General features: G+C 32.1%; 1 long non-coding RNA gene across 1 annotated transcript; it reads right to left on the bottom strand.

The window, feature by feature from the left end:
* Positions 1-2,502: 2,502 nt before the first annotated feature.
* On the bottom strand, positions 2,503-23,014 carry LOC127727945 (uncharacterized). Its single transcript, XR_007993926.1, has 3 exons — positions 22,887-23,014; positions 21,820-21,979; positions 2,503-2,633 (listed from the first exon to the last, which is right to left on the bottom strand). It is a non-coding gene; the product is annotated as an uncharacterized LOC127727945 (long non-coding RNA).
* Positions 23,015-23,127: the final 113 nt, after the last annotated feature.

Below are 23,127 nucleotides of genomic sequence, written 5' to 3'. Positions count from 1 at the left end.
TTGTCTAATTTGGCCTGATCTGCCTGTTAATCCTTTTCTGGTGCACTAGGTTTATCCATTCCATCACTTTTATAACTTCTTGGTTTATTTCTTTCTTAGGAAATCTCTGTAATTAACAAAAGACAGCGTAGGAACGGTAATAAATCCAACTACTGCCGTTGGCAATTCAGTTTTTATCTACTCTTTTAAACTTTTTAGTCTAGTGAAAACTATTCTACTTGATACATCAAACTTTAATCTTAGATCTTAACATTCCTTGTGGTGCTCAAACTTAGTGAATTCATTGATACCAGACGCTATTTTAACTATAATACTTCGGTCTTTCCCTTTATACTCTCGCAAAATTGACAATGTTTCATTCATCTTCAATGACAGCACCTCTTTTAATTTTTCTAATTTAAATAAAAAGTTTTCTACCTTAAATTTTATTGACTGATAATAAATCAAAATTGTTTCATAACCATAACTGCATTATTGATCAATTAACGACACCTGATGAATGAAAAGGGGGGTCAATATTCCTTGACACTAATACCTTTGATTTTTTACTAAACTTTGTAAAAGTTGTAAAAAGTCTTTAAAGCAGTAGGACAAACAAGGAAAACTCAACCATGAAAAGAACTACAAATGTCATTTGAAAGATTTATAAAGTAGTCGAAACGCTGGTTTACATTATCAAAATTAAAAAAAAATACCCGATTTTTAGACAGTCACTTTTATTGGAAACTGGTCTTCCACAAGTAATGACTATCTTACAATAGCAAAAACTAATTCGACTCCTCTTAATCATTCTCATGGTGTGCATTGGCCGATTAAATAGGGTGTGTTTTATTCAACACCAAGCTCTTCGAGGGGAAACTTGACCTTATATGTTGACCTAAGTGGCAATAGTGTGATAATTTCGTTGTATACTACTAGAAGACAAAAAGCAACGATTACAGTGTTGGCTTGACTCTTGTTTGATATCAGTCATATCATATTTTTCATACATACTGCACTAAAAAGAAACGCAGTGAAAGGAACACTTCAGTAAAGAAAATGTTTGGAATCGAAATATCTAATTACGTATACACTCGTCGTCTTATGTTACCAGATACTGATAAAATGTGCACATATCATGACCCATCATGGGGAAATCGGTTCCGCATAACAAAAATCTATAATTGATTCCCTCATACATTGTGCGGATATAATAATTTCCAGTATAGAGACAAAAAGCCAAATTTGATCTTTGTCGCAGCATGTTTTTCTGTCAAACATGTTTTAACAAGAGGCTGTCAGAGTGACGGCAAACCGGATTTTCCTGCAGAGGTCGAACCCTGAACAGTTGTGCAAGTATGGACACTACATTTAAGCTTAAAACAGCTCTGAATTTGGATTGTGATTGAATATTTGACATAGCATAGGTTTGTGACACAAAATGAATGTGGTCAAAGAACTGAAATATTTGAAATTGGACATTTACCTATTATGGTCCAATATCCAAAATCTAAGTACATATTAGAATCAGCATATCAAAGAACCCCAAGAATTCAATTTTTGATGAAATCAGACAAAAATTTAATTTAGGACCCTTTGGACCTCAATATGGACCAATTTGATAAATGAGCCCACAATCCAAAATCTCTCAATAAATGGTTAGATTCAGCATTTCAAAGAACCCCATAAATTCAATTTTTGTTGAATCAAACAAAGTTTAATTGTGGACCCTGATTTAGACCAACTTGAAAACTGGGCCAAAAAATCTAATATTTAAATACATGTTTAGATTCAGCATTTGAAAGAACCCTATATATATATTTAATTTATGTTGAAATGAAACACAGATTAATTTTATCCATAATATTTTCTGTGCAAAGGGAAATAACTCAAACTGGCTAAATAGTTCTCTAAAATAAGATATGATGCTATTTTTCAAATTATAATCAATAATATAATAACAACAACCAGTGATGACTAAGTTCTCTAAAATTAGATATGATTTAACACTCAAACATTGTTAGAATCAGCATATCAAAGAACCAAAGAATTCAATTTTTGATGAAATTAAACAAAAGTTTAATTTAGGACCCTTTGGACCTCAATGTGGTATTATCTTATTAATAATGAAAAGAAATACAGGTTTAGATTAAACATTTCAAAGAACCCTATATATATTCAATTTATGTAGAAATCAAACACAGTTTAATTTTGGACCCCGATTTGGATTTTTTGCGTATCTTGATTTTGTTACTTTGATGCATAAAAAGAATATGGTATGTGTTCTATTGTGTAAAAATGGAAAAGAAGAGAAATGTGGCATTGTAGGTTTCCTAAAGGTTGATGCACAACAAAATAAATCGATTCTTTTACAAACAAAAAAAATATTTGTTTTTTGTTTTTGTTAAGACTTGTTGGTTTTCAAAATTCTTGTCAGGAACACAGGCCCAATTACACATGTGGACTCGAGAATTTTGTATTAAAACACTTCATAAACAATCAACATAATAATCAAGAAACAAATTCTCATAATACATTTAATTTATTTACAAACATTTTATTTTACAATCTATAAATTTATCTATCAGGGACAAGAGTACCAACAACATCAATTTTACGTTCTTTTGTCATCTGTTATAGTGTAGAATACCAACCTGAAATACAATTGAATATAGTGTTATTACTTTTAGGGTAACAATAATTATGAAAGTTTATCATACAGCTTTTAGTTAATATGGTTTTTTATTAAATCTACTGTGGATTCATATAATTTCTTTGATACCAACTTTGTTGAATTTGAAGACGAGTGCACACACTGAAATGTCTAACCTGTTTATGTTTTTTTAAATAAAATTAAACAATAATAATGAGGTCAGGGTCAGACGAACCCTGCTAGACAGAAATGTACACCTTACAATAATTCCATACACCCAATACAGTTGATCTATAGATTAAAGTATCTGATAAACTGACAAAACCAGGAAAACTTAACATTGACCAATGAATCATTAAATAAACAGAGATATGTCTCGCGTTTTGTAATTTTGATGGTACAATGCAAATGTTGAAATTAAAAATGGCAATACATAAACATGAGAACTATGCAATTCATTCAAAGTCAATGAACCATGACTGAAGTTGCAGGGCCAAATAACATCCATGGAAATGTGAAATGCCAATGCTTATAAAACTGCATACCAAATACCATTGACTTTTATTAAGTGGTTTCCTTTAAACTAACCTAAGCACAAGCTTTAACTTGTAAACTATGTAACAGTTTCAAACGTCAATGAACCATGAGGGGTGGGCCATATAAACTCCATGGAAATGAGGCTTGCACATGCCAATACGACCGATTTAACATTAGATGTTTATCTTAAACTGATCTAATGAAAAACTTTAACATGTAAATAATTCAAAACATTCAAAGTCATTGAACCATGACTGAGGAGGCGATCCAATCTTAATGGAAATGACTACCACTAGTAGTTCACCTTAACCTGACCTATAAGCTGTGCAAAAATTTCAAAGTCAATAGACCATGACTGAGGGGACAAGGCAAAATGATCTCCGTGGAAATGAGATATACTACTGCTTATACAACTGCATACCAAATATCACTGACCTTCCACTAATGGTCCCCATAAAACTGACCTAATCACAAACAAATACATGTAAACTAAGCAAAAGTTTCAAATTCAATAGAACATGACTGAGTGGTCGGGGCCAATAATCTCCATGGAAATGAGATGTGCCAATACTAATACAACTGCGTACCAAATATCATTGACCTACCATTAGTGGTTCCCATAAACTTGACCTAATCACAAACAAATGAATTGTTGACCATGCCGCCGACGCCGGAAACAGTACACCTAATTATCGCGTCGACGCGAGACAAAAAAGAGTCAAGGTCAGACGAACCCTGCCAGACAGACATGTATACCTTACATTCATTCAATATACCGAATACAGTTGACCTATTGCTTAAAGTATCTGATAAACTGACTAAACCATGAAAACTTAACATTGAAAAATGAACCATGACAAAAAGGTCTAGGTCATATGAAACCTGCCAGCCAGATATGTACACCTTGCAATCATTCCATAGTCATACACCAAAGTGGCCCCATTACTTATAATATCTGAGAAATAGACAAACCAACAAAAACTAAACGTTCAATGAATTATGAAATACAGGTCAATGTCAGATAAAACCTGCCAGTCGGATATGCACACCTTACATTCATTCCATATACCAAATATAGTTGATCTTTTGCTTATAGTATGTGAGATACGGACTTTTGTAACATAAGGTCTCTACATACAAAGTATGAAGCATCCAGCTATTCCACCTTCTGAAATATAAAAAGTTATACAAATAGTGTTATCCCTATGGCTCGCATACTGTGACTTTCGTAGCAGGTGAGACAAAAAAGGAGATTTTATGGATACTTGAATTTGTGGTTTTGAATAACTCGGCAAACAAGTCTAAAGGTTTGTACTTTGATCAAACACTTTAATTTGTGGTGCACCTATATCCATGAAAACAAAGAAAATTAGTTCTCCACGAATAATAATGAATTCAAAGTAGTGATTAAATAGCAGTTAGAAATACATAACTCTTTTAATATTCCGTTAGGTTCTTCCCGTAGAAATAATATTCCAGAATATTTCTTCCATTTGGAACTAATATTATAATTAAAGAAACTTCTGTTCCATGACAAAAAACTGATATACTAGTATATTTTTTTTTAAGCTCACCTTGCCCAGAGGGCCAGGTGAGCTTTTCTCATCACTTGGCGTCCGTCGTCGTCGTCGTCCGCTAACTTTTGCAAAACTCTTCTCCTCTGTAACTACTATCTAACTATCTAAATTTAACTAAACTTGGCCTCAATCATAATTATGCATCTAGTTTTAAAACGGTTCAATGACCGCGCCTGCCAACTAAGATGGCTGACATAACTAAAAATAGAACATAGGGGTAAAATGCAAGTTTTGTCCCTTATTTTAAAAACTGCTACAAGTATGAATAGACAAAATCAGACTGGGGCAGAAATATTCAGAATGTTAAGCTCTACCTACTGTTCATTTACGTCAAAACTGTCAGACGACTTCTTCTAGGAGTTATTGTCCTTAAATGACGAATGTTACCAATTTTGTTGTCAATTTTGCTAGTTGTCTAAACACAACTAGAACACACCCGCGGGTGCGTGAATGAATTAAAGTATATATGCCTTTTTTTTAAGCCTGGATTTTTAGCATTCGTATTGTTATCTGATAAAGTCTTGCTGATTGTAAGGTGCACAATTTTCTCTGCTTTCTAAATCTTTCTGTTTGAACCCGTCCTGGTTTTTTAAAATTATTAACTAATTAACCAAAATTAATAGTTGTATTGTACTATGGTGTAACGTGGATATAAAACAACTACTGGAAAAATTCCTGGTTCTCCTTATACAGGAGGGATTTACAGAAGGTAACAAGTAACAACCGGAAACTTCGTGTGACATAAACTATTGGTATCGGTATCGGATTCGACCCGGAACTTGTTAAATATTGTTAATATTAATTATATGGAAAACAAAAGGGTCTGAAATGGTGTAATTTTTAACCACCATTGTCCTATATTAGTTATATATAAAGTTGAATTATTTGATTCGTCGTTTTACGTCATGTCATGCCGGCTAACAAATTGGACCTCGTTATTTTTGTAGTATAGATAATAGATGGAGAGAATTTTTTAATAGTAAATATAATCAGCAAGACAAGACCTACAAATTAGGCAACATGGCCGAAATCGTCAGACGACTCCTTATTAGAGTCATTGCACTTTAGTGACGATTTATACAAATTTTTGGTGTTTTTGCGTATTATCTTGAAACCTATAATAGATAGATAGACACTGTTAATAGAAAAAAATTATCAGCAAGACAAAATTTACAAATAAGTCAACATTGTCGAAGTCATTAGTCGACTCGTTTCTGGAGTTCTTGCTCTTTAATGACGATTTTATCTATTTTTCGCATTTTTGCCTATCATCTTCACAACTATTAAAGATAGATAAAAACTTTAAATATCAAAACTGATCGCTACACAAGATCTACAAACAAGTCAAATTTTGCTGAAATGGTTAGTAGACTCTTTATAGGAGTATTGCCCTTAAATGACTATCTTTTATCCTCTTTTGTGTTTTGTGCAAGAACTAAAGAAGATAGAGCGGAACTATAAACAGAAAAAATGATTAGTACAAGATCAACAAAAAAGAGATTTTTGTCATGAATTCTATTCTAATCTACAATATTGGAGAGTGTCCTATGGCGAGGATGTACATAGACCTAGGTGAGCGACACAGGCTCTTTAGAGCCTCTAGTGTTTTTGCAGTTAACAACAATACAATAAAAACGAGTTAATATTTAGGTACAGTTAAAGCTAATTAACATTTAGATACAGTAAAAGCTAGTAAACATGTAGAAATTAGTTAACATTTAGAAATTAGATACAGTTTCACTGGCAATCATACCACATCTTCTTATTTTGATCTGAAATGATCATCTTGATCTGAAAAGCTCTTAAAAGACCGAACAGTATACTATTATTTATTTTGAACCTGTTAACACCAACATCATACTGAATTGTCTGAAAAGCTACTGAACACATCTTAATTGATGGCAAGCAAATTGTCTGAACAGAACTGAATTTACCGCAATGGATAGATCTGAAAATTTACTGATTAATTGTTCAGACTTTTCAGATGATGATAAGATCAAAATGATCGTTTCAGATCAAAATTTGTTGACTCGTGTATAGATCTGGGCTTGACATCAACATGTTTGTCAAACGTTCATTGGGATAGATGAAACTCAAACAAAAACTATTTTATTATCAAGAATTATAATCTGATAGGTCCATTTTCCCATATTTTACTAATGAACAGTGACTTAATGGTTTACTTTTATAAATTTTGACTTGGATGGAGCGTTGTCTCATTGGCAGGCACTCATACCATACTTCTTATATCTATTAGCCATCATTTGTCATTTTCACCATTTACGATACGATTTTCAAAATGAAATTAGAGAACGGAAACCAACTTTGGGACGTACGGACATACGTACAGACGGACAAGGGTAAAACTTAATGCCCCCTCCGCTACGGCGGGGGCATAAAAAGTATGCCTGATAATTTTTGTCACTAAAATTTGTACAAGTAAAGAATTTTTTTTTTACAAAATCTACAATTTTACCTTGCCACATGTTTATGACAAGTTTAAGAACCCAAGCTAATTAACAGTCGCAACATAATTCTGCCACAAAAACGCAATTCATGTTGTCCAACTGTTATCAGACGGGTCATTTTTCTGTATTTTACTTACAAATGGACTTAAGAGTTTTGCACTGATCGACTTTACACTTTTACACTAACAGCAACAGCTGAAAGCACAATGTCCCGTGCAATGATCCTAGAATAAGTGGGATTATATAGAATTTGTATTAAAGTTAACCTGGCCTAATATTTACAGATTAACTAACCGAAGAATTCAAATATAGAAAAATATTAAAGGAGTGACTGAACAACACATCAATTCATGAATGTGCGTAGTACATGAGTTAATTATCAGCGTTGTCCTGTCACGAGTTGAAGATTTTTCGATATTTGAATTCTTCGATTAGTTATTCTTTTTATTACATTGACCATGGGCTTTTTATTAGATCATGAATGATATTTGTTTGCAGTTCTGCTGATTTTCGTGTGTACCAATTTATGTGGACAGATGGAAACTTACATTTTCGTGGATATTTGATTTAGTGGTTTTGCCAAAGTCTGCATACAAGCCTATAGAAAATTTGTAATTTGTGGTTTATGTACCCATGAAATCCATGAAAAAAAGCATAGCAAAAATACCGAACTCCAAGGCAAATTGGTATAATGAATTCACAGTAACTGATAAATAAATGATATAGGAGGGAGATTACGCACACTCAATAATATCATAAGTGTATTGTTGAGCATGATCATGGCTTTGATAATATATATATATGCATTTTTTAAGTCTAATATAAATGTATAAATGTTTAACTCTCTTTCAGATTAATTTAAGAACATTATGTAACCAGAGGCCAAAGGGCAAAGTGAGCTTTTCTCATCACTTGTCGTCCATCGTCGTCCGTTAACTTTTACAAAAATTTTCTCTGAAACAATTAGGCCAAATGTAACCAAACTTGGCCACAATCATCATTGGGGTATCTAAATTAAAATAAAATGCTCCGCAGGGCGCAGCTTGATACGACCGCAGAGGTCGAACCATGAACAGTTGGGGCAAGTATGGACACAACATTCAAGCTTGATACAGCTCTGAATTTGGATTGTGATTAAATATTTGACACAGCATAGGTTTCTGACACAGAATGAATGTGGTCTAAGAACTTAAAAATTTTAAATTGGACATTCACCTATTTTGGTCCAATATCCAAAATCTAAATACATGGTTAGATTCAGCATATCAAAGAACCCCAAGAATTCAATTTTTGATGAAATCAAACAAAGTTCCATTTTGGACCCTTTTGACCTCAATGTGGACAAAGTTGATGACGGGGCCCAAAAATCAAAAATCTAAATACATGGTTAGATTCAGCATATCAAAGAACCCAATATATTCAATTTTTGTTGAAATCAAACAAAGTTTAATTTTGGACCCCGATTTAAACCAACTTGAAAACTGGGCCCATAATCAAAAATCTAAATACATGTTTAGATTCAGCATATCAAAGAACCCTAAGAATTAAATTTTTGTTAAAATCAAACTTAGTTTAATTTTGGACCCTTTGGACCTTAATGTAGACCAAATTTAAAACGGAACCAAAAATTAGGAATCTAAATACACGGTTAGATTCGGCATATCAAAGAACCCCAATAATTCAATTTTTGATGAAATCAAACAGTTTAATTTTGGACCCTTTGGACCTCAATGTGGACCAATTTAAAAACGGGGCCCATAATCCAAAAACTTAATACACGGTTAGATTCAGCATATTAAAGAACCCCAAGAATTCAAGAATAAAACCCCATTGAAATTGGTCAAGAAATAAGCAATTTATACGAAGTATCTTCTTTTTCACAATACTGTGCAATTGAATATTTCTTGCTATTGCGCAATACTGCACAATTGACAATTTCTTGCTATTGCGCAATATTGTGCTATTGGATATTTCTTGCTATTGCGCAATACTGTGCAATTGAAGATTTCTTGCTATTGCGCAATACTGTGCAATTGAAGATTTCTTGCTATTGTGCAATACTGTGCAATTGAAATTTTTTTGCTATTGCACAATACTTATTATATAATAATTTACACATCCTGTTTGGTGTGTATCTCCTACCATATCATTATTATTTGCTTTTAAATATAAATCAGAAATAACCAACTTAAAATGGAAAATTTTAAAAGAAAAAAAAAGGAAAAAAAGAAAAAAAAGGAAAAAATCCCCCCCCCCCCAAATTTTTTGAACCCCCTAATGATTCATCACCCCCAAACTCAATCCCAGCCTTCCCTTTGTGGTATGGTACCTTGCAGTACAATTTCAGAGAGATCTATACACTTGAACACAAGTTATTGTCTGGAAACTAGAAAAATGCTTATTTTTGGCCCCTTTTTGGCCCCTTATTCCTAAACGTTTCGGGCAATTACCCCCAAACTCAATTCCAGCTTTCACTTTGTGATATGGAAACTTGTAGTACAATTTCAGAAAGATCCATACACTTTCACACAAGTTATTGTCATGAAACTAGAAAAATGCTTGTTTTTTGCCCTTTTTTGGCCCCTAATTCCTAATATTTTGAGGCAATTACCCCCAAAATCAATCCCAGCATTCCCTTTGTGATACTGAACCTTGTGGTACAATGTCAGAGAGATCCATACACTAACACACAAGTTATGTCTGGAAATTACAAAAATGCTTATTTTTGGCCCCTTTTTGGCCCCTAATTCCTTAACTGTTGGTACCATAACCCCCAAAATCAATCCCAACCTTCCTTTTATGGTATTGAACCTTATGGTAAAATTTCATAGAGATCCATTTACTTAAACTAAAGTTAGAGTGCGAAAACCAATGTGTCTTCGGACGACGCAGGACGACGACGACAACGACTATGACGACGACGACGCCAACGTCATACCAATATACGACCGCAAAAATTTTTGCGGTCGTATAAAAATGTGTCAAATGACCCTGCCTGCCAATCAACATGGCCGACATGGCTAAAAATAGAACATAGCGGTAAAATATAAGTTTTGTCTATTATCTTGAAAGAAGGCATTGTAAATAGAGAAAATTTGTCTCAAGCAAAATGTTTGGAATGTTGAGATCTACCTACTGTCCATTTTACATCAACACTGGCTGGCGACTTATTATAGGAGTTATTACCCATAAATGACGAATGTTACCAATTTTTTCAATTTTGTCTATTATTTTGAAAACTTAAATACGAAAAAAATGATACGCAAGACAAGATCTACAAACAAGTCAACATGACCGAAATCATACCAAGACTCCTTATTGGTGTAATTGCTCTTTACTGACGATGTTTACCCATTTTTAGTATTTTTGCTTCTATAATAACCAGATTGACACTTTAAAAAGCAAAAATGATAAGCAGGACAAGATCTGTAAATAAGTCAAACATGGTAAAAATTGTCCAACGACTCATTATTGGAGTTATTGCCCTTTAATGACAATTTTTACCATTTTTTGCGTTTTTGCCTAATATAATACAAACTATATATATAATAGATTGATAGAAACTGAAAGAAGCAAAAATTATCAGTAAGACAAGGTCTACTATGAAGTTTAATTGCAGAAATTGTCAGCCACTTCCTTAAAGTTCTTGCTCTTTAATGACAATTTTTACCATGTTTTTGCAATTTTGCTTATCTGGAAAATTATGAAAGATAGATAGACACTTAAATAAGCAAAAAGTATCAGCAGGACATGATCTACAACTTTGAAATAAGTAAAATTTTGCTGAAATTATTAGTAGACTCTTTATAGGATTGATTGTCCTTGATGATTACCCTTTTTGTGTTTTGGGCAAAAACTAAAGAAGATAGAGAGAAAATGAAAACAGTAAATACAAGATGAACAAAATAGAGATTTTTGTCAAGAATTGTATTCTAGTCCACAATGTTAATGTATTCTATTCCACAATGTTAAGAGTGTTCATTGTATGGGATGCACATAGACTTAGGTAAGCAACACAGGCTCTTTAGAGCCTCTGGTTACATAATGTTCTTAAATTAATCTGAAAGAGAGTTAAACATTTATACATTTATATTAGACTTAAAAAATGCATATATATATATTATCAAAGCCATGATCATGCTCAACAAAACACTTATGATATTATTGAGTGTGCGTAATCTCCCTCCTATATCATTTATTTATCAGTTACTGTGAATTCATTATACCAATTTGCCTTGGAGATCGGTATTTTTGCTATGCTTTTTTTCATGGATTTCATGGGTACATAAACCACAAATTACAAATTTTCTATAGGCTTGTATGCAGACTTTGGCAAAACCACTAAATCAAATATGCACGAAAATGTAAGTTTCCGTCTGTCCACAAAAATTGGTACACACGAAAATCAGCAGAACTGCAAACAAATATCATTCATAGCCTAAATTTCTTTTTATGGTTACAATAAAACTAGTAGTACTGCAAGCAGAGCTCACAAAATGATACCCCTTCCCAATACAAAGCAATGGGAAAGTCTGTGATTTGCTAGAGAAAACCTCAAAAATAAAATTTGGACCAAAAAACAAAATAGGAGGTAAAAGGCATTACAAATAGTTCATATTTTGTAAAATGCTTAATGAATTCTAAAAATGGGTTTACGAGAAGTTTCAGATATAACATGGGTACCCCTAGAACCATCCAAAAGAAAGCAATAGGACTTAAAAAAATCATTCGGATCAAAAACATAGTAGGAGGAGCACAAGAGCAATGTTCGTTGAAAGTTTTTTTTTTTATTAAATTCTGATTAGAGGTTTAGGAGGACAAGCGGCTACAAATGTGTATTGTAGTTTGCAGATAAGACGAAGTCCATGTAATGCCAAAACAAACCCATAGAATCAATGGATGAAAAAATTAAATAGAAAGTGAAAAAGTACAACATTTCACAAAATTCTGTCAAGCAATTCAGGATCAGTAGCAGATAGAAACTAGAGACTCTTAAGAGGCTGTGTGTCTCACCTAGGTACTTGTGCATCTTCAACAATGGATACTTTCCATCTTTGTGGACTAGAATAGAATTCTTGAAAAAAATCTCTTCTTTGTTAATCTAGTCTTGCTGATCATTTTTGCTTTTTTAAGTTTCTATCTATCTAATATAGTATTTCAGATAGTAGACAACAACGCTAAAAATAATAACAAGAGGCTGGCGAGTGACAGCAAACCGGATTTTCCTGCAGAGGTCGAACCCTGAACAGTTGAGCAAGTATGGACACAACATTTAAGCTTAAAACAGCTCTGAATTTGGATTGTGATTGAATATTTAAAATAGATTATTATCTAATTAATAATGAAAATGATGTTTGCGAATCTGAACCCCCAAACAGGATCATGTAAAAATTAAACATTAACACACATGACAAAAATAAAATACCACATAACAACTGTGACATCTACCTTCGTAACACACATGACTTAAAAACAATTTTGACAACTAATGACTAAAATTAATTGAACAGAATCCATATACTTATGTTATCATTACTGATTCATGGAATAAGTTTGAGTTATTTCCCTTTGAACAGAAATTGTTTAACTAATAAAGCAAACATAGTTCTCTAAAATTAGTTATGATGTGACACAATGTATATCTATTTTCAAATTATAATCAAATATAATTAATAGTTCCAAATATTTTTTCTTTCATTTGTCACAAACTAATATATATCTGCAACTTATCTATCAATGTCAACAACTTTATCTACACAATGTAATGTAATGAAATATATCCTTTAATAAAAAAATATTATTATCTAATGAAAATGATATTTGCAAATCACAATTTCTGTTCAAAGGGAAATAACTCAATCATATAATAAGTATATATTTGGACTTCTAAAAAGTCGAACACTCAAAAACGAGAGAAGCTAAAATCGTGAAAATTGAACTTGACCTTCATTTAGTCACAGAAAACAACATATCAAAATTTGAAAAAAATCGTCAAAGCGTTTGCATGTTAATGAACGGACACTGTGTGGCAGCCCCTTCCAATAAGGGGTCATCAGACGATTTCAACCATGTTGACTTATTTGTAGAGCTTATCTTGCTGACCATTTTTACTGTTTAAAGTGTCTCCCTATCTCTTATAAATTTCAAGATAATAGGCAAAAATTTATAAAGTTGGTAAAATTCGTCATTAACTCCTACATTGTTCTATAAAAAATCGTCTGACAGTTTGGAAGTAAACGGACAATAGGTAGATCTCATCATACCAAACATTTCTGCCCCTTATCAGATTTTGTCTATTTATAGTGGTTTTCAATATAATAGACAAACGTAAACACTGTGCGGGACAAATTTGCCATTCCAGAATTGGCAAATCTGACTTTGTTGTTTTACAAGATATCAAAAATATTTTTTGGCCAAGTGATAGATAATTAAAAAAATTAATGCCCCCATATGTCCCAACATGTCACTGTTGTCATTGTTGTCACCACAGCTGATTAAAAGTACATTTCCCATGGGAAATTTAAAAATTCCCATGGGAATATTAGAAGTTCCCATGGGAAAATTAAAAGTTCCCATCGGAAAAAGTACTTTTCCCATGGAAATTTTAAAGTTCCCATCGGAACTTTACAGTTCCCATAGGAATAGAAGAATACAAAAAGTTCCCATGGGAATTTAACTTTTCCGATGGGAACAGTTTATCTTCCGATCGGGACATTTTTTCTTCCCATGGGAACAAATTTTCTTCCCATGGGAACATTTATTTTTCCGATGGGAAAATTTTTCTACCTATGGGAACATTTTTTCTTCCCATTGGAACAGATATTTTATGTATGGAACATGTTTTCCTTTTGATTGTTTTTCTCCTAGAAAAATTTAAATTTGTTGAAAATGCAGGATTTATGTTAAATTATTACAGTATGCAGGTTTTCTACAAAATGTCAATATGGTTTTTAATCTAAAGTTGCACTCAACATGCAACTTTCATAAAACTCTGATTATCCAGTAATTTATGAAGCAATGACAAGTAAGTTTTTAAACATTCATGACATTTGTTTTATTCAAGGAGCGTTGTCTATCTGCAAGTTTTAAATCATCAAAAGCAACATGCATACTTTTTTTTGTTAATAAAATAAAATAGAGAAAAACCATTGCTGGCTATTACAACAAAACAAAGGATATGCATAATGCCACAAAAATACGGAAATGAGAAAAAACATGAATCCAAAATGTTTAACTACCTAGAAATTTTGCGACAAAGAAAGCATTGGGAAATGATAAAATGACCTCATCAGTTATAAGTTTGAACGCTTGAAACGTTCTTTGAAATCGTCGAAATCGCTTCATTATGCGGAACGTCGTGTAACGCTAAGTAGTACCAACATCGTGCGACGTCACAACGATCCTACATTCCGTCGCCGTCGTCGTCGGCGGCGGCGGCGTCCACAAATATTCACGCTGTGGTTTAAGTTTTTGAAATTTTAATAACTTTCTTAAACTATGGACTATAAACTTATCCTGGATTTGTACCAAACTTGGACAGAAGCTTGTTTATGATCAAAAGCTAGTATCTAGAAGGACATTTTGTAAAATATATTTCCTGTTTTTTCCGTATATTACTTATAAATGGACTTAAGTGCTTCTTCCAGTTAACATTACAGTCTGTAGTTAAAGTTTTTAAAACATTTATTAGATTCAATGCATCGCTATTGGTTCTGTTCTTTCGGATGAGATTCGTCTCCTGCATGGTGTTCCTCAAGGATCGGTCCGGGGAGTGACGGTTGGGACCAAAACTTTATTGCATTTTCTCAAGACCAATTGGCGAAATATGTAAACGCCATAATATGTGCTATCACTGTTATGCAGACGACACACAAGTTTATCTCGTGTTCAAACCACTTGATAAGGTTTCATGTCGATCCGGCCCCACGTCGATTCGGCCCAAGTCGATCCGTCCCACGTCGATCCGGCCCAACGTCGATCCGGCCCATATTTAAAGTCGATCCGGCCCCAATAAAAAAAAAAATTTATAAGGAATAAAAATAAAGATATATATTAATTGTAATTCATAAATGTTTATGAATTTTATTATAATGTAAAAAGTGTACGGTAAAAAAAATGGCCTTTGACAAATATTTTCTTTAGATGAGTATAAAACAAGTAGGTTGATTATGTTTTCATTACAAGTTTTCAAGATTATTGGGTATAATTATAATAAAAACGTATATAACAGAATTTAGTACAATCAACAGACATTAACATTAATCAGCAGTAATTAGCATTTTCTTTCAATTGACTGTGATCTTAACAAGTCTTTCATCCTGTGTAATAACAAATAGTTACATACACAACGGTACAAGCCGATCCCCAAGCTGATACATACAAACTTTGTTTTTGTTTTAAGTTCTTAAAACTTCTCAAATTGAGAAATGTTGTTTGATTTGCCGAATCCTTTCTATAAAAGAGGAGACAGAATGCGTTTGCTTTTAATATCACAATGGCTTTTCCTTGTGTGGTATGTGACCAACATGTTAGACCTCGGCAGCATGCACTTCAGTGTGAGCAATGTTCAAAGTGGCAACACCGTCTCTGTAATACCGGTAAGTTTCTATTTTCACTTTTTGCTTTAATATAATCAAACTGTAATTTTGTATATAAGTCTTAAATATTTTTTTCTTTGTTTTCATCATTAAACCATAAATATGAAAAAAAGTATATAGTTTTGTTCTAAATCTGGGAATATTAATTTGCGTGTTTTCAGGTGTAAAATGATAAAAAGCTTATAAATTCTAAATAAAGATTGTTTTATTTATTCTTATTTGACCTTTTGTACAAAACTGAGTATTTAGATTAATAAAATATTTTAAAGAAAATAGTAAAGCGTACTATAGCTATCCGTTTAAATATTTGAATTATATATTTGCATCATATTATATATTCATGATATTTGCATCATGAATTTGTATTATATATTTGTATTTTTCTTTATAAAGATAGATATTTATTATTTTTGTAATTCCTTTATAGGAGTATCTCTACTGGAATACAGACGCATGGTAAATGAGCCAGAGGCAGCACCTGAACCAGAAGCAGCACCTGAACCTGAACCAGAAGCAGTAAGTTAATAGAATTGTCTTAGACAAATACTACTAAGTTATATATATTGTATTTAAATCAACTATTCTCCATGAAAAGAAAATCATATTATGTTGTTAACATCTTTATATTTAGCAAGGGAATAATTTAATCATTAAAAGTAAGTGCTATAAGGTTGTCATGTATACTTTGAATGTACCGTATCTTTTTGTATTGGAAGTGGTATAATATAGAATAATAAATTATGAAATTAAGTGTGTTTTTATGTTTTATTCGTTATTAAAATATATACTGATTCAATCACATCTATCAAGGTGATAATTTAATTATCTAATTTAACTAACTAATGTGTACTTTATTTACTTTTATTTATGTTTTATCGATCTCTTATGTTCATTTACTAAAATATATACTATTAAAACAATGGTCTTATGTTCATTCATGTTTATCTTATAGGTACTACCAGACCAGTCCTTCAATATTTCACTGGCTATTGAAGAAGTAGAAGACATAGTAGAAAGGTAACTTTTTTTTATATAATTTTATAATTCGAAAAGTATATTCAACCCGAAATTGGGAAGAACATATCAAAGCGACTTGAGGCTTGCGTGGCTGTCATCAGCAAGTGTATGTGCTCGAATATGTTAAAATCAAACGAGGGTAAAACTGAACTGATAGTATTTGCTCCAAAAAACCGAGCGAACGACCTTTCAGACTTGCATCTCAATTTTGGTGAAAACATTGTCAGTGATGCTGAGTGCGTTAAAAACCTAGGCATTTATTTTGAGAAAACTTTGGCAATGGACAAACAAATTAGTGCTGTTTCAAAATCATGTTTTAATCAGATCAGAAACATTCGTCCATAAAATGTTAGTATGCTCTCTAGTTACCTCTCGTTTGGATTATGGGAACGTATTGCTGTATGGACTCCCAGCTACTAATATTCAAAGATTACAGTGAGTCCAAAACACAGCAGTCATTACAAGGAGGAAGAAGTACAACCACATCACACCAATCCTCAAGTCTCTTCATTGGCTGCCCGTAACGTATCAATGCCAATATATACTTCATGTGTATGTGTTCAAGGCTTTGCACGAGGAGGCACCGGTCAAACACATGTAACTACAAGAACTCGTTAACATATACAAACCGATGCGAGCACTCAGATCTAAAAATGCAATGATTTTAACAACGCCAATTGTAAGAACTAAAACATATGGGGAAAGAAGATTCGACAAAGCAGCAGCCGTACTGTGGAATGATTTGCCAAGTGAACTACGAAACATCCATTCTGTGAACGTTTTAAGAAAAACTTGAAAACTCATTTATTCAGACATGCTTTTGCAGAGTTTTTAAAATATTTCTATCTCAATGTAGTTTTTGAATTTTTAACTAAATATTTTTTAATTAGTAATTTCTATTTGTACGGTTTTATTGTGGCTTCATTTTACCATGCCCATTTTTTTATGTTTTATTGTTTATCAGAAATTTAATAGTATAGTTTTATATGGAATATATTTTAAATCAGATTTTTAAGATTTTATAACATCATTTTTTTTTTTATATACTAAATTTTTATCATGGGCTTTCATATTTTATTGTAAATACTTATATATGTGAATTGATATATGTTGTAAAGCACTTAGGGTAATTTTCATATTATATAATGCCCTGTTATAAACACTGTATAATAATAATAATAATAATAATTAAACCCCATTGAAATTGCTTAAGAAATAAGCAATTTATACAAAGTATTACAAAAGAATTATTTTAGGCCCCTTTTAACTAAACCATTAAGGTCATAACCCCTAAAATCAATCCCAAACTTTGTTTTATGATATAACACCTTGAGGCACAATTAAATAGCAATAAATAGACTTATACTCAAGTTATTGACCAGAAACCAGAAAATCCTAGTTTTTTGGCCCCTTTTCGGCCCTAATTATTAAACAGTTTGGACCATGACCCCCAAAAATCAATCAAACTTTCCTCGTGAAGTATGGAACCTTGTGGTAAAATTTCATAGAGATCCGTACTCTTATACACAAATCATTGTCCTGAAACATGAAAAATGCTTGTTTTTGACCCCTAATTACAGAACAGCTACAACTATAACCCCCAGAATAAATCCCAACCTTCCTATTGTGGTATGGAACCTTGTGTTAAAATTTAATAGAGATCCATACACTTATACCCTTTTTGGTCCCTAATTCCTAAGCAGATATGACAATAACCCCCAAAACTAATCCCAACTTTTCTATTGTGCTGTGGAACTTTGTGCTAAAATTTAACAGAGATATATACACTTATACTCAAGTTAAAACCAGACAAATAATTGTTTTGTTAGGCCCATTTTGGCCTCTAATACCTAAACCGCTATGACAACAAGCATTCTGTGAGTATTGCCTGGCAATATATAGTCCCCTACCGGTTAAAAATTCATTGTACTGGAACAAAATGCCAACTTGATCTATAACTTGTCATGGTGTAAACTATATAACAAATATCAGGTCAATCAATATCTTCAAGCATGACGGAAAAAAATATGGAACATTGATTATCTGAGTGACCATAACTCTGCACAAAATCATCAGACCGGAACAAATGATAAAACTATATACCAATCATCAAATCAATATCTTAAAGCATAACAAAAAAAAGTGCGGAAAACTGATTATTTGAGTGAATTTTCTAAGTTGAAGGACCATAACTCTGCACAAAATCGTCAGACAGGAACAAAATTCGAACTTGATCTGTAACTTGTCATGATTAAACAATACAACAAATATCAAATCAATATCTTCAAGCACGAAGAAAAAAAGTGTGGAAAACTGATTTGCCGGACTGACGGATGGACAGACATGGACGGAGTGCAAACCTAAATTCTCCTTCGACTTCGTCGGTAGGGGACTAATAACCCCCAAAATTAATCCCACCTACTTCTTTGAAAAATCCAAATTAAGCCGCATCATGATAGAGTATAGTGTGGACCAGTAAATGATCAAATATTTATCTCATCTGCCTACAAACAGTTGAAATGATACAAAAGATGACTCTAGGATGATAAATACCTTTAATGGACTTCTTTGTCTTCATTATAAGGTCCCTTTTGGTCCATTTATACCTCTCATTTCCTCAAAATTTCAACTTTTTAGGCCAATAAATCAAAATTTTGGGATAACTTTCACTCATTTATGAAAGAAATGTGATAATAAATGAGTAATTGAAGTATTCAAGTTGAAAGAAATATCCATATAAAAGTTTGCTGACTCCATGGAGGTTTCAATAAGTCCTTACGTCAAACTTGAATTTATGCCGCGCTCCAGAGAGGGACATAAAAAGCTTCCCTTTTAGTGAATTATTTGTTGTTACTGCTTCAAAAATAATTTCATTTACTTATAGCTGTATATTTATTAAAGTATTACTTAGGAAAAAGTTTTCTATAATAGCAAAATATAAGAAATAAGGAGAAAAAGTCAGAAAAAGCTCCCCAAATATGAGTATGGCTTGCTCTGTCTACTAATATTCATGGTAGAGTCCTATTTCAAGGCAATTTTTTCATAAAATGTGTTTTTGAGACTCAATCCACTCATTTTTGTAATATTTCACTTCAACAGCATGAAATTTTTACAAATGAGAGTACATACAAGGTCAAAGGTGCATGTGCAGCTTCCCATAATAGGTGTAATACCACCATTGTTTTTCCCCTATTAGTCTTTGTTAAATTTGTACTTTTCAAAAAATTGTGCAGAATTTTTCTTTGTGTCAAATGAAGAAATACTCGGTATGAGTAAAGTTTTATCCTGTCCAGTACTACAGACAAAATTTCACATGACATTTCATTGCATATAAGAAAATAACCATCACTGGAAGTTAAGTAACCAAATTTGCACACCTTTTTTTCCTGTATACAAGCTTTAGTAACCATGTAACCTCAAGTTTCCAAAATATTCTATAGAAACATCAAATAAAAAAAGAATGATGCTTTGAAACACCCAAGATATATGTTTATGACTCAGAATTTTTTTACTGCAATGAAATGTAGGATTAATTTCCTACAACTGTCAAATTCAAATGAATATTTTTTTTCGACCCTTTTTCGTATGCAACCGGATGTGACGTTCTATGATTTGGTGGTATTACACCTTGAAGAACGTTAATGTTAAATCCATTTTTTCAAATTAGTTTTAATCATTGTTTAACAAATACTATAAATCCTTAATTAGATGGAGCTTACAGAAACACATCTTATCACTTCACTAGACTTAGGGTATATCAACTAGTAACACCTGCCTAAAGTTATTTCTGTTGGATCAACACAACTAGTAACACCTGCCTAAAGTTATTTCTGTTGGATCAACACAACTAGTAACACCTACCTAAAGTTATTTCTGTTGGATCAACACAACTAGTAACACCTGCGTAAAGTTATTTCTGTTGGATCAACACAACTAGTAACACCTGCATAAAGTTATTTCTGTTGGATCAACACAACTAGTAACACCTACCTAAAGTTATTTCTGTTGGATCAACACAACTAGTAACACCTGCATAAAGTTATTTCTGTTGAATCAACACAACTAGTAACACCTACCTAAAGTTATTTCTGAATATTACTACATAGATATTGAAATTTTACAATTGGGAAGCTGAAAGCATCTCTTTTGTTGTAAAGTTTTGTTTTCAACCGACCCTCTTTGTCAATTTCTAGATGAAGGTCAAGATATGTGGCAGACTTAACTGTATCTGTTGTATCCTTTATTTCAAGTTGGATGGGATAGATGCGTTCAATAAAGTCACCAAACCTTGAATTATTTAGTGAAAGGACATCATCTATATAGTGGAATGTGAAGTTAAAGGATAATGTTAGCTTCTTTCTATTCTATTCCTAAGAAGCTCCTGTATCAAGTCAGCCTCATATGAATAAATATGTAACTTGGTTGCATGTGATATTTTCTATCAAAAAATCCTCAAAAGAACAGAGCAATTCTATACTTCTTAACTTCTTGGTGCAATACAATTCTTTTGTAGTTTAGTCATTAAGTTTTACATATTTTATTTTGTATATTAAAGCATTACAAATACTGCACACCTGCAGTTGCATGTTTTTTTTTTTATAATTATAATCAATTTAGTCTGACATTATAAACTATTATTCGGTAAAATTATGTATTTAATAGCAAAGAATAGGGACAAAAATTACAGGCAAGTACTCCTTCATATCAATATCCTTTGGAAAATTTTTTTCAAAGCTGAATAAAATCACTTCTAACACTCCATTTTTATAAACTTTAGAATAATCCTCCATTTGAAGCATGGGTTTTTATTGTATTAGGAAAGAGCTTTTTTTTAAACTTTGCTTTTATATTTCTTATATCTACCAATTGATCACTTTATTCTGATATTACAAATAACTGATTGGTAAAAATGTATCTAACAGTAAAGAACAGAGGCACAATTACAGATAAGTTATAATAGAAGATTATATGTACAAAGAACTATAACATACCAGGAATGAGTTAAGGCATCTATGTGACTTTGGTAATTGCTTTGTGTTCTTTAAAAGGCAGGTAATTAAACTTGAGCACAAAACATATGGTAGATGGAATCCATGAACACTGTTATCACTAGCCCACTGGTCAAATACTGTACTTCTAGCAGTTTTAGGTCTAAAGAAGAAACAGGTTTTCCACAAATAAGGGCCATAAAAGCTCTTACATAAGTTAAAACAAATTAAACATACAACACAATTGAAATTGCAAACCTTTCTTAAATTGTCTGTTTATAAATTTATAAATTATTAAGAAACTAAGATTCAACTCCTTCAGGCAAAGTTGACCTTAGATTATTGGTTATTATTTTTAATTCCTTTTTGGTCATATAGCTCTTCAACTGTTTCGGTTCTTATACATCCTTGGTTTTCAAATATTCAGCTTTGAGTGTTCCTGATGAATGTCAATCCAGAAAAGCTCTTTGGATGCATGATATTTGTAAAGTGTTGTTTTCATTTATTATATACGAACATGTTCAAACTGATAAAGTCTACCTGATTTTCTTCCCAAATCATTTTTGGCTTTTAAGCCAAGAAAATAATTTCATAGGAATAAGTGTACGGTTTTAAATGTAATATGATGAAAAGGATATGTGAGGTATAAGTCATTGAGAAAACAACTTAATGACACAACATACAACCTTTTTTCATCTTAATTAGAATGCACAGGATGCTAATTATGACAACAGAAATTTAAACCATTAACAATGAACTTCTAAACATAAATGTTTCATTGAAAACTTTAAACTCTGGTTACAAAAAACTCTTTAATGTTCATAATTGAGGTTCTATATGAATGAATAACTGATTACCAGGCTTACTAATACAAAATTGTCTGATTACATCAAATTTGTCATTAACAGTTACTTGATTACAAAGCATTTATACAAGCAATTACTGATTCAAAAGATATGTTCAAAATAATGTAAGATTAAAATTGCATCTTTCAGATTATCACAGAAAAAAAATGTGATTGTGTAATTGCAATACTTACATAGAGTCTAATAACTGTATAGAAAAGTTACCTTGATGTATCAGATATATCACATTTATACAAGATTTTCATCACAGACAATGGCTTTAGTTTGACTTCTTTCTTTGCACTACTGGCCTCTCCTTCAAATATCAACATATTTGGATCTATCAGCCATATCTACAAAACAATCATATCATTTGTAAGAATGAATTTTGTCAATTTCAAAATCTGCTTTTTAGGTTGATATGATCTTTCATATAAAAAGCACCTCCTTGCAGTACTGTATAATC

Source organism: Mytilus californianus, unplaced genomic scaffold, assembly GCF_021869535.1.
Source record: "Mytilus californianus isolate M0D057914Y unplaced genomic scaffold, xbMytCali1.0.p SCAF_2, whole genome shotgun sequence".
Lineage (NCBI taxonomy): Eukaryota > Metazoa > Mollusca > Bivalvia > Mytilida > Mytilidae > Mytilus > Mytilus californianus.
This window is presented reverse-complemented; position numbering and strand designations above follow the sequence as displayed.